A 12,877-nucleotide genomic window follows, 5' to 3' on the forward strand; every position below is an offset into this window, starting at 1 on the left:
TAAGCACACGTGTGTGTGTGTGTGTCTCAGTGGAGTATATTAGGAAGGACACGTATGAAATATGTGGTGGAATTCTCTTTATTTCCTTAGAGAAATGTGTGTGTGTGTGTGTGTGTGTGTGTGTGTGTGTGTGTGTGTGTGAGCAGCTCAGGGGAAAAGTGTGTAAGGAGGTGGGGGTGCGGGTGGGGGTAGGATTTAGGGTATGGAAGAGATAATTTATTACTGTGTCTTCCTCCTCCTCTTCCTCTTCCTCTTCTTTTCAGTTTCTGTGTAAACTTCTGTTCAGGTGTGAGCGCTCCAGATGGAGTGTGGCAGCTTCAGTTTTACTCACACACTCACACGTCTGACTCGTTTCTGTCTGTCTGTCTGTCTGTCTTTAAGGTTTTTCACTTGTTTTTTGTGATTCTGTTATTTCTTTATTTTTGTTAATCCTTTCTTTTTTTTTCTTTCAACCTGTTTTTTCTTGCCATTTATTTTAAAATTTCTTTCTTTCTGTCTTTCTTCTTTTATTTAAAACTGTTTTTTTTTCATGTTTTTTGTCTTTTTTTTCGTTCCTTCTTTCTATTTTTTCTTTCTTTCTTTCTTTCTTTCTTTCTTTCTTTCTTTCTTTCTAAACCACTCCCTGTTCTTGCTTTTTTATTTGTTTTTTTCCACATTAATTCTTTCATTATTCAAAAATATATTTTTTCACTTTACTTTTTTCTTTTCCTTTTTTTGTCCTAATCCTCCCTTTCTACTTTTTCTTTTAACAAAATTCTAAAATTGTTTATTCCTTCTTTCCTTAACTTTTTTTTCCTTGATTTTAATTTTTTCATTTTATTTTTACATATTGTTTTTCTTTCTTTCTTTCTTTCTTTCTTTCTCACTAAATTGTGCTCTTTCTTTTCCTTGGTTTTTTTGTGTTCCTTGGTTTATTCCTTAATTTTTTATTTTAACCCCCCTTTGCTTGTTGTTCTTTTATTTTTATTTTTTTACTTTGTGTATGTTTAGCTTTATCTTGGTACAGGGAATTACCACATTTCAGCTTGGATGTAGTGTGTGTGTGTGTGTGTGTGTGTGTGTGTGTAGGTTTGTCTGTTTCTGCAGCGAGAAAACATTCAGTTCAAAGAGACAGAATGAGTTCAACTTACGGGATCGTACACACGTGCAAACACACATACACACACACACACACACACACACACACACACACACACACACACACACACACACACACACACACACACTACACCATAGAGAGCTGGTGAATTACTGTGTCTGTTGTGTTTGCTTCATGTTTAAGGAGGTAATAGAGCAAACGGGAGCGGAATGGAGGCAGCAGAGTGATGTGGACGGCAGGAAAGAGAGGAAGACGGATGAGGAGAGATACAGTAGAAGAGAAGAAAGATAGTGAAAGAGGAATAAGAGAGAGAGGGTGAGGTGGGGCACTATAGCTGGCGGCTGTTTGAAGGGTAAATCAGTGTAATAACGGGGTGAAGGTACGAGTCAGATTCAGCAAGAATGAAAGTGAATAGAGGTAAGAAGGAAGAGAGAGAAAGAGAGGGAACGGTTTCTAGTAGATCTTTGTAGAGTCACAGTATATATATCCTCATATAAAGCATAAACGAATGAGAGCGGTACCAAATTGTGCTCCAAAGTTACAAAGATCCCTGACACATGAAATCCATCGAGCTCCTCTTTCAGAAGCTTTTAAGCTTTTAACTGTCTTACTTGCTTGAAGACTCCTTGAATCTCTACAGTTAAATTGGTAAAATCATTCCAGCCCCATTCCATGTACCACTCCTTCCTGGTAGGCGCTGGGCAGCTCGCTCCAACCCTCCGTCTGGGGCAGCTTGTGGATGAAAGGCACGGGTTATGGTAGCTTGGGTGGCTTAAACAGTAAAACATTTGTGTTCGTATATTCAGAGACGACACAGTGGCAGTAACAGGAAGGGTTCAGGGTTTACAGGGATACAAGATAATACTCAGGTCCTGTTTACAGTGTTAGCATCAAAAAATAAAAAAATGACAAACTGTTTAGGTTGGGACAGAAACCCACTGTCTGAGACAACCTGCAGCCTACGCAACTTTCCCAGTTGAGGCTCAAACTCGATCTAATTCCCTCTTTGACAAATTTTAAGCTCTTAATTGAATTAATTGATTCGTAAAAACAAAACAAAAAAAAAATACTAGTATCCATTGAGCCACAAGGGGGCATTGTTGAGCATATTTGTTTAAAAAAAAATTTTCGGCTTTATTTTAAAAAACAAAGTTATAATGTGGCAATTTATGGCTTTGTCGTAAAAGCCTCGTTGCTGATTTTGGAGGTTGCTGGTTTGAATCCTGCGTGTCCTCAACACTGCGTATGGAGGTGTAGGATGTTGGTGTGTGAGCACTGTCAAAAAGCAGATGATATATTTTTGCTTACACAGGAAGTCTGGGTCAAAATATATTTAGCAAAATTAACCACAATACCACCAAACGATGATGGCGTATTGGACTTTTGACACCATAAATTGCTAGTTAAAATATAATAAGTGAAACTGTTAACTTTTCAATTTTGTGTATTTAAATCCTGCACCTAAGTGATGCCAAAATGCAGAATTTAACTATGAATAAAAACATTATATGAAGAGAAAAAAAAACATTATATAAACCACTACACAACTGAGGGCTGGTACTTGCTAATTGGACATCGGCTTGATAGATGGCTCAAATTAAAATATAATTAGAAAAAGCATGAGCGTTTCATATTTTTGTATACTTCTGCAAGCCAATTCAATAAAAATTGCAAATTCAAACCAGGGATGTGATGGATGTAAAACCATAGCACTAACCACTACACCATTAAAGGATAGATGTAATATCCATCCATTATTCCAGTTACTTTTGGCTTTTGGCTCATTAAACGGCTCATGAGCGTGAGTCAAAATATAATTGGTGAAGGTATAAACTTTTCAGTACTTTTGCTCGTGAACTAAAATTAAGCCAAAATGCATGTACCAGGATTTACTGGATAAAAAAACCATTATACTAACCACTACACAGTTGGATGATAGGGTGCTTAAAGTTGCTTGGACGTTTGGCTCAAGAGTCCAAGTGATAATATAATTGGTGAAAACATGAACATTTCAATTTTGTGTACTTGCATTCTGCACTAAAGTTAAGCCAAAGGACAGATTCAAACCAGGGACGCCATGCATGAAATCCATGACGCTACACACTGTAAGTTGGGTCTTGCACTTGCTTATCTGACTTTTGGCTCAAGTCAAAATATAATAAGGAAAACATAAACGTTTTCAATACTTACGAACATCCTCAACTAAAGTGAAGCCAAAGCACAGGTTTAAACTAAATTCCCCTAGTATTACCTTACTGAAAGATGTGTTTTGTCCTTGACTTTTGGCTCAAGAGTGCAAGTCAAAATATAATTGGCAAAAGCACAAACTTTTTAATACTTACATCCTGAACTAAAGTTAAACCCAACTACAGCTCTGAACCGGCAATTTCATGCATGAGAAACCACAACACTAACCGCTACACCACTGAATGATGCATCCCATGCATACTTATTGGCCTTTCTACACTCGAGTGTGTAAGTCAAAAAATAATTGGCGAAAGCATCTAAGCCATCGACTTCCGCGCTTTATTTCTCATTTGGTCACAGTATAGACTGGCTTCTAGATGCAGTATATATATATATATATTTTAATTTCTTTAACTTTGTACACTTAGATATGTACATACACACATGCAAACATGGGCACAAACATGAATGAGATTCAGAATAATGGCCTCTGCTGCTGCGGAGGATGGCCCTGTGTGGTCTGCTTGGGATGTGTGTGGTGATGTGCTCCACTCAGTGACCATGAAGATGACCTTACACTGGGCTGATGCAGGCAGTTTTTCTATGATGGCTTGTGACTAGTCGCTACATGGTCTAGAACTGAAATTCCCACAAATAGTTTGCACTCAAATAGTGGAAGACGGAAGTATGGACATTGTATGACCTTAAAACCTTCCCCTTTATATTAAACTTTCAGTCTTGTAGCACACAGATATAACACAGACTGATTAATGGTCATCCAAATGAGGATGGGTTTCCTGTTGAGTCTGGTTCCTCGCACAGTTTCTTTCTCTGGTCATCTCAAGGAGTTTTTCCTTGCCACGTCGCCCGCGGCTTGCTCACCAAGGACAAGCTGATGTTTATTGTTATAATTTATGCATATTTTCTAACATTTTCTAATCTAGTTCTATATGTTTTTACTTTTGTAAAGGTACTTTGTGACAATGACCGGTGTTAAAAGCGCTATAAACTCATAGATCTATGTTTGGTGCTCTCCACCAGTAGATGTACAGTATGTGTGTGTGTTTTGTTAGGAACATGAAGGTCCAACCAGTTTCCCCTCTCTCTCTCTCTCTCTCTCACACACACACACACACACACACTTATCCTTCTTACTCTGTTTCACTCAGATTAATGAGACCACTCAAGCTTAACCATATCATTTAGATAAAGACTTGCTGAAATGTGTAAGACTTGCAAGTGATTTCTGAGGTTCTCAAGCTTAACTCAACATTAGCCCAACCCAATTGACAATGAAAGCAGTAAGATTTTTCTTAAATTAATGTACACCGCAGGTGTTCAGCTTAACTAGGTCAAGGTTTTGCTACAGTATTTACCATTAGTACTTATTGAAGTATTTTCCTGGGTCTTTTTGTGCAGACAAATTGTAAATTCTGGCATAATTGAAATGTAATTCATGCTGCATCTTATGTCCAACATTAACCTCATTAGGAAGTAATAGTGGCTGTTGTCTCCCCGGAGATGATATTGTTCTTGGCATAATTTGAACATCATACTAATATAATTTTGCACCTACACTAGAATGAATTTTTAATATCACTATTAAATCAGTACACAGTGGTACACTAACCTGCATCAGGATATTTGTATGTTTTTTTGGCATATAGAAGCAGGATTGTAGTGTAATGAGGCTTCGTGAAGAATTTTATTAAGTGTACATTACCAATACATAGCCTCAAGCATCATGGTCTTTATATTAAGAACATCTCTACACCTGGACCTTCATGCAGCTCATTGGATGATAGAATCTTGTTGCAGTAATGTACTAGGTGACTCTGCTGTTGGGTGAAATGCCCTGCTGTCGAGCAAGGTCAGAGAAGAATGTCTAAACTATTTTGAGCTGAGGGATGCGCTACCATCCAGGTCTTTTTTCCCGATCATAAACTGTCTGCTTTGTTATGAAATGCTTGCTCTTTTCTATAAAGGTAAGGTCTGTTTCTCAAGCTTTGTCCTGTTGTGAGAACCTTTTTTTTTGTTGTTGCTTAAAATGTTATCATATTATTTATACATATCTTAACTGGCAATGTTTTGCGTAATGCTTTTCTGTAGTTCACATATCTATTAACTTGTACACCACAAGAGGGCGACCTGGAGTTAAGGAAATTTCCAACCCTAACATAACATTTAATCATGTTAAAATGTTGGGAAATTTCCAAAATACAACAAATGCAACAGAAATCGGGCACTTTAGCCTACTTTGGAGCTCTATTTCTGTGAACCTCTTTTACAACTTGTATCCCATATGTTCATACAGGAGCAATTTCTGATTTATTTTGATTTTCGTTTGCATTGTTTACAAAATATAAAATGATTCAGAAATATTAACATTTTCTTCATTGGAAATTTGTCAAAATATTCAGAGAACCTAAAAAATGTCTAAATAAAGTCTAGCGATACACCCGTAGTTTTTAATAAAGTAGATGGCAAGTGCCACAGCTGCAGTATCAAAATGCAAATTGTTCAGCCCTGTTGTTCATGCATAAATTTCTTTTCCATAATACAACCAGAGTTGCCCTTTTAACAGTGGGGCCCACTCAATATATTTCTGATACTGTTGCCCTTTTAAGAGATATAGCTTGTTGTACACAGTGAGATCATTAACCTTTTCTGTTCTTACTACGCGCACACACACACACACACACACACACACACGCTCTGCGAGTTGGCGCTGATCTTTCATCCCTCTTGAACTTGTTTCCCTCTTGTCTTCCCTCTCTAGCTTCATCACTTTATCTACTATCTCTCGCTGGGCTCAGAGCTCCGGGCTTTTATCTCTTTTTTTCACCATGATTTTACTCTGCTACATTTGTCGCCTGCAGCATTGTCTTCTACTGTGCAGGATTCAGCACCTTGTTCTTCCAGTTTTACACACACACATACACACACACACACCTTTTATTAAATTTTCATTTCTTCTACCCATTTTTTGTACAATTGAATAGCTCTGGTCAGTTTCTCTCTCTCTCTCTCTCTCTCTCTCTCTCTTTCTCTGATTTAATGCTTGCTCTCATTAATTCACTGTCCCACAGTGTATCTATAAATCTGACCCTCAGAAAGTGTGGAGTCAGTAGAATTGTGTGTGTAGAGGAAGAGAGAGAGATCCTTCTATATAGGCACAGGGCTTTGATGTGTCCTTGTTGGCTTTCACCATGCCTCAGAAATGCGCACCAGTTAGGGACGGAGTGTCTAAAGGAGAGGAACATCAGGACAGGAGATGTGTGGTGGATGTGTAAACCTGACCATTTTTATCAAGCAAGATAAAAATCATACAATGGAAGTGCAACTTTTTAAAGGAGTCGAGTGCAACCTTAACACTTGAATGCAAAAGTTTGTACAGCCCCATAGCTTCTCTGTTTACAATGTAACACTATTTTATTATATAACAATAGTATTTCTTACTGACTCATCGTCTATACTGCTTTATCCTGTATAAAAGCGGCGTCGCGGGTGGCCTGGAGCCGTAAGAAAACTAGGTTCTTTGAATCTTGTTCATCAAAATGAATAAATCTTCTTTTTAGTCATTAGTTCATTTCGTTTTTTTGATCAGAAATAAAATTAAATGTTACATTTTCAAAAAACAGCCCCCCAACACGTCTACATATACAAATTTTGGCTATAGTTCCAGTAATGAAATTATTACAATGCAGCAAAGAAAATATTATGATAAACAGATATCTTCTGGTCCGAGTCATTCGTTCTTTTGTCACGTGATCCCCATAGATACTATGCAGTGCATTGCAGCGTCTATGGGAGTCACGCGACAAAGAAATGAACAAATAAGACTAGAAGACTTATGAGAAGAACCGCTTAATTCTGTTTTCTGTGTTTCCATGACAAAAGATTAAAAAAAACACGTGACAAAAGAACGAACGACCCGGACTAGAAAAGTCATGAGATAAACCGCCCGTTTCTGTTTCCTGTACATAACCTACGGAGGTTTTGCGATGCTTTGCGCATGCCCTCCCAGTAGAAAATAAACAAATAAACAAATCACTCTCTGAAACTACTCGTTCTTTTGAGTAATGTTAAAGACTTATTCAAAAAGAATAATTCATTCATGTGTAGTGCTGACATACTATATACTCTCAGTGTACATAAGTTTAAACTGAACATGAAGTAAAAATTTGTACCCCTGGGCCAGAAACGTCTGTAATGCAGCAATTTCAGAAAACGTGAGCAAGAACTACACTTCACAATGGGTGCAAATTACAAGCGAAGAATTTGATGTGATTTTCTTTTTTTTTTTTCTAGGGAATTTTAATGTTTGTTTCTCTGCAAGTTGTTCTTTTCTTAGAAAACCCATTGATATATGAAGCTACTTTGTTCTAGGCATGTAGGAGTAGAATTCTGGTTTATCCTCTTGCCAGTTATATTCATTATGGCTTAATTTGCTGCAGTGATAAAAATAAATGTTCAGGATGCTGCCCTGGAGGGTGCTCTGTAACACCTGCCATGATGTTTGCCAAGAAAACAACATAAATGCATGCTTTTTTTTTGTAATCGATCAAATTTGGAAATTTGAGAATCACACAAACCAAAATTGATTAAATCAGCTTGAGACGCCTGTCACAATCAAAATATTTCTTCACACATCGCTTTGCTTAACAAGACAATCATGAGCTAACGTTAGCTACACACACAAAGGACAGTAAATATTTTGACATAAAATGTCTATCTATATACTTGAATGAAATATTTGAATTATTTTACAATGAATTAATAAAAGTTGTGCATATTCGTGGACATCTAACAGTGGAAGTCAGAAGTTTACATAGTGTACACTTATGTTAAAATCATCAAAGCTAATTTTTTAAACACTCCACAGATTTTATGTTAAGTAAATTTGCCCAGTAATTTTTTTGTTTACAGATTTATACTTATAATTCACTATATCACAATTCCAATGGGTCAGAAGTTTACTAATATTCTGTTGTCTGGGCTTTTAAACGCATTCGAAATTTCCAGAACCTATGTCCTCGCTTTAGAGGTGTCTGATATGCTAATTGGTATCATCTAAGTCAGTTTAGGGTGTGTCTCTAAATGCATTTGAAGGCTTACCTTTAAACTCAGTGGGTCACCTTTTCGCTTGATATTATGGGAAAATCAAACGTAATGACCGCAGGAAAAAAAAAACTGTGGGCCTCCACAAGTCTGGACAGGGGAGTATTTTTCACATGCCTGATAGTACAGTAGGTACAACATTCGTCTGTACAAACAATACTATGCAAGTACAAACATCACACAGCCATTATACCACTCATATGGAATATACTTTGGGACGAAAAGTAACAAATCATTCCCAGAACAACAGCAAAGAATCTTGTGAAGGCAATCCAGGAAACCTGTATATGCACAATAAAACAAGACAGATATCGGCGTACCCTTTTAAGGCTGAAAAAAAGCTTTGTAGCTGCACATGGGGTCGAATCTTAGTTTCTTCGACAAATGTCCTCTGGTCTGATGATACACAATTTGAATTGTTTGGCTATAATGACCAATGTAGTCTGGAGGACAAGGGGGAAGAGCTGGCAATCTAAAGAACACCATCCCAACCATGAAGCATGGGAGTGGCAGCATCATGTTAGCATCATGGCTAAGGTGTATGTAAACTTCCAGCGTCAACACTATACTAGCCATCCCTGGTTCTCCATAATTAATTTGCATTTGTATCTCCATCTCTTACCCACTGCTCTGCTTTCTCATTTTATCCTCTTCTTGTTCCCTCTTTCTGTTCTGATTTCCTAAATAAAAGTACATTAATTTTTAGTGATTTTCACAACCCACATTTACTAAGACAAATTTGCACAATCACAATGCATCATGCACATGCATCAGTTTCCCTGAGATTTAGTACGATTTTCATGATCTTGACTGTGCTTGCACCATTAAGGTCAAGAAAACCCGGGTAGAAAGAGTTTATAGGTAATGTAATGTGAACGTGCTGAGCAGGTGCTCATGGGTAATGAGGTTCAGGCTGATTTACAGTCAGGGACATGAGTGGCGATGACAGGAGAGCAGATGAGTGTGTCATGTAAACAACCTTACAATGTTAATGGGTAATTAAGCTGCGATATTAGCCTAATGGTCACCGACCATGACAAATATTCTCTCTCGAACACATACACGCACACACATGCACACACACATACGTGTATGTGGCTTACTCTCCTTCTGAGGACCTTCAGCTGATATAATTATTGCTGCGGTGCCCGTACCTAACCCTAACCTTACCTGTAGTAAATTAATAGACATATTTTGCTTCTTTTTAAACTACAAGGGAAAGCTACAGTTTTCCTTGTGGGGACCAGCCACATGTCCGAGCAAGGTCAAAACTATAAGCCGTTCCTACATCCGGGAAGCATTTGTTACACACCAAAACATAAAACCATGCTCCACCCCCCCTTTGTGTTTGTGTCTGCAGCGTCTATGTTGTGTCTCGATTCTGCATGCACTAAAAAATCCTTTTATAATTTGCCTTTTCTTTATTCCTTTACCTCATGTTTTCCTTGTCTCACTTTCTCTTTTTCCTTCTTTTCTTTTATCCTTCCCTTTCTTCTCACACATACTGTATTCTCTAATCTCTCTTGGACTCCTCATCCCTGCCTTTTTCCTCTTTAATCCTTTTCTTCTCCTCTTCCTCAAGTGCTTCTTTTCCCTCCCTCCCATCATCGACTTAATTTCCCTTTCTTTCTTTCTGTCCTATGCTATTCTTTTCCTTTTGTATCCCCTCATAATCCTCTGCATGTCCTTACCTCTGTTATGCCCTTTCTCCTCTTTCATTTACTTTACTTTTTTCTTCCTTCCTTGTTCGCTACATTTTCTGCGTTCTTTTTCCTCTTTTCATCCCATTTTCCTCTTCATGTCCTTATACAGTATGTTTCTTTCTCCACTATTTCTTCCTGTCCCATCTTCCTCATTATTTCCTTTCTTCATCTTTGCCTTTGAATCCCTTTTGCCTATCTATCTATCTATCTATCTATCTATCTATCTATCTATCTATCTATCTATCTATCTATCTTCTACTCTTTCTTGTTTATTATTCATATGCAAGTCTTTTCTTTCTCTCTCTCTCTCTCTCTTTTTCTCTCTATTTTATACACTTCAGTGTATTCTGCTCTGTTTATTACTGAGTGTCGCAGTGGAAAGAAATGCTGCAATTATTTATTTTTATACAGAACATTATTACATAATTTATGTAGCAATGACAAATGTTTGTGTTTGCGTTTGTAGTGTCTGCAGTTTCGGTTCGAGGCACGTTGTCCTTTTTCATTTCTGCAGACAAGTGAGCAGAACACCAAGTGAAACAAATGAATGAAGAGGGTAAATGGATGCAGATGATGATTGATGAGATGACGCAGCGGCCAACTCGCTTAAACAAACGGAACTCGCGGATTGATTAGCAGGCCCGTCTGATTGAAGTCTAGGCACACACCACACACACGCACGCGCTATACACCAAACGAAGAAAAGAAAAAAAAGATGCTTAGTCTTTTACACCCTAAGCCACTTGATATTCTCCTTGTATTCCTTTTTTTTTCGCCTTCTTCATCTCAAACTTCACTCTTTTCTTTCTCAACCTCTCTTCAATACCCCCCTATTTTCCTCTTCATTAATCTTCCTCTCAATTTCCTCCCCCTCATCCAGTCTCCCTCTGTTCTTCATCCTTACAGTTTCACTCATTTCCTTGCCTCTTCATCTCCCATGTCCTTTTTCCTCTCTTCCTCCTTATGCTTTTCTCATTTTTTCAGTATATTTATATATTTTTTCATCCGCCATTATCATTCTTTTATTAGTATGTAAATTCATCTTTCTTCTTATCGCTTATCTCTTTTCTTGTTTTTTTATCCTCGACATATCTTCCTTACCTGTTCTTTTACTCACCTCTTCTTCCCAACTCCATATCATTTTTCCTGCTTTTTTTTCATTTTCCTCTTTTATCTCATTGACCTCTACTTCTCCTCTGTTTCTTTTTCTGCTTCCTTCTCACTTCTCTCCTGTCCTTTCTCTTCCACTCGACTATACGGTCTTGTTCGGAGGCTATAACTGTTACAAGCAGAGAGATAACGAGCTTATTTCACGGACATCTTAGAATATTAAATGTAAATGTAGAAATATAAAAAGACAGAATTATTCATTAAATAAAGAATTATATATTGTGTGGATGCAATGTTAAAGGAAACGACGCAGCGGTAACAATTATACCACCTTGTTATGGATTATTTCCAAATTCAAATTTGATTGGTCACATACACAGTCATACACAGTAGGATATGCAGTGAAATGCTTATACGACCGCCAGTGACCTTAAAAAAAATAATAAAAACTTATACTATGTTGAAAAATAAATATGAATAAAAAGAAATACGAGAGAAAATAAATTTAACTAGTGAAATAAACTGTACAAATAAGGGCATAATAAAAATATAGAAATATAGAAGAAAAAAGGTATATATATAAAATTTAAAGTGACCAGAGGGACATACTTTGTCCCATAGCCGCTGTTATGCGTTTTATTCTTTACATACATAAATGGTAAGAATTGGCGTTATCAGGATTCTATGTGTGTGATCTACATTCTCATACACTTTTACAGAACTCCACAGACTTTCTCCCTTCTTTTCCTCTAATTAGATCCTCTAGCTACACATGGTTCATGTAATGTAATGCATCTCAGTAGGATCTTTATTGAGTAATGCAGTGTGCATGTGTTGAGTGTGTGTGTGTGTGTGTTCTGTATGTGTCTTCGAGGTGTGTAGCTGTATAATGAGAGTATGTCCCTCTGGAAGTGCAGTAATGGAACGTAAACAGATGAGATCTCAACTTACACACACACCCACACAAACTCTTCCTCTCTCAGATTTCACTGGCTCTCACACACAAGCTCCAGCATACAGAACTTTGCGAAACAGGAAGATGCGCTTGTTCGCAGCCCAAAGTCTCGTAAATCTCAGACACACACCGGACTATTGACTTTAAATTTGTCTGTACAATTAAGAAGAGACGTGACGGGTAATAGAGTCATAAATACAGCGGGAGGCTGCAGCGATAAAGCCAAGGTCTTCACACAAATACACACACCAAGTATAATAATAGCATCTTGCGTTTCTCCGCCCTCTACCTGGACCGAGGTTCCCAGCCTGCATTGCTCCAGGGTAGGTGCTACCGCAGGATGCGTCAGTCATCCTGCACATACACGCACTTTGTACCGTGTAAAAGATGCATGCATTTCTTGTTCCTGCAGTGAATTTGGGTTAGATTTCTCTCCCTCTGGATATCCCATATTTCAGCGTGCGCTTTGAAGTCGACTGAGTTTGTAGGGTTTGGTTTGGCTCAGTGTTCCCTCTGAATTACTGTGTGCCCTAGAGACTTTGGTTTTGAAGAAACTTGCCAAAACAAGTGCCGCTCCCTCAATATTTTCAGCTATGATGTTCACAATTTTATTATAGCAGCTGACCAATCAGCAGCTTTGCTTAAACTAACACTTAGTTAAACAGTAGCCCTTCTGTTCTTGTACTATTGATTTCTTCTCAA

At 37.7% G+C, this 12,877-nt stretch overlaps 1 protein-coding gene across 3 annotated transcripts in view; it reads left to right on the plus strand.

Annotated features, from left to right (window-relative positions):
• Positions 1 to 12,877, plus strand: part of LOC128544819 (amyloid beta precursor protein binding family B member 2) — a 36,616-nt gene that overhangs the window by 14,642 nt on the left and 9,097 nt on the right. The gene's annotated exons all lie outside the window — the stretch shown is intronic.

Source organism: Clarias gariepinus, chromosome 16, assembly GCF_024256425.1.
Source record: "Clarias gariepinus isolate MV-2021 ecotype Netherlands chromosome 16, CGAR_prim_01v2, whole genome shotgun sequence".
Lineage (NCBI taxonomy): Eukaryota > Metazoa > Chordata > Actinopteri > Siluriformes > Clariidae > Clarias > Clarias gariepinus.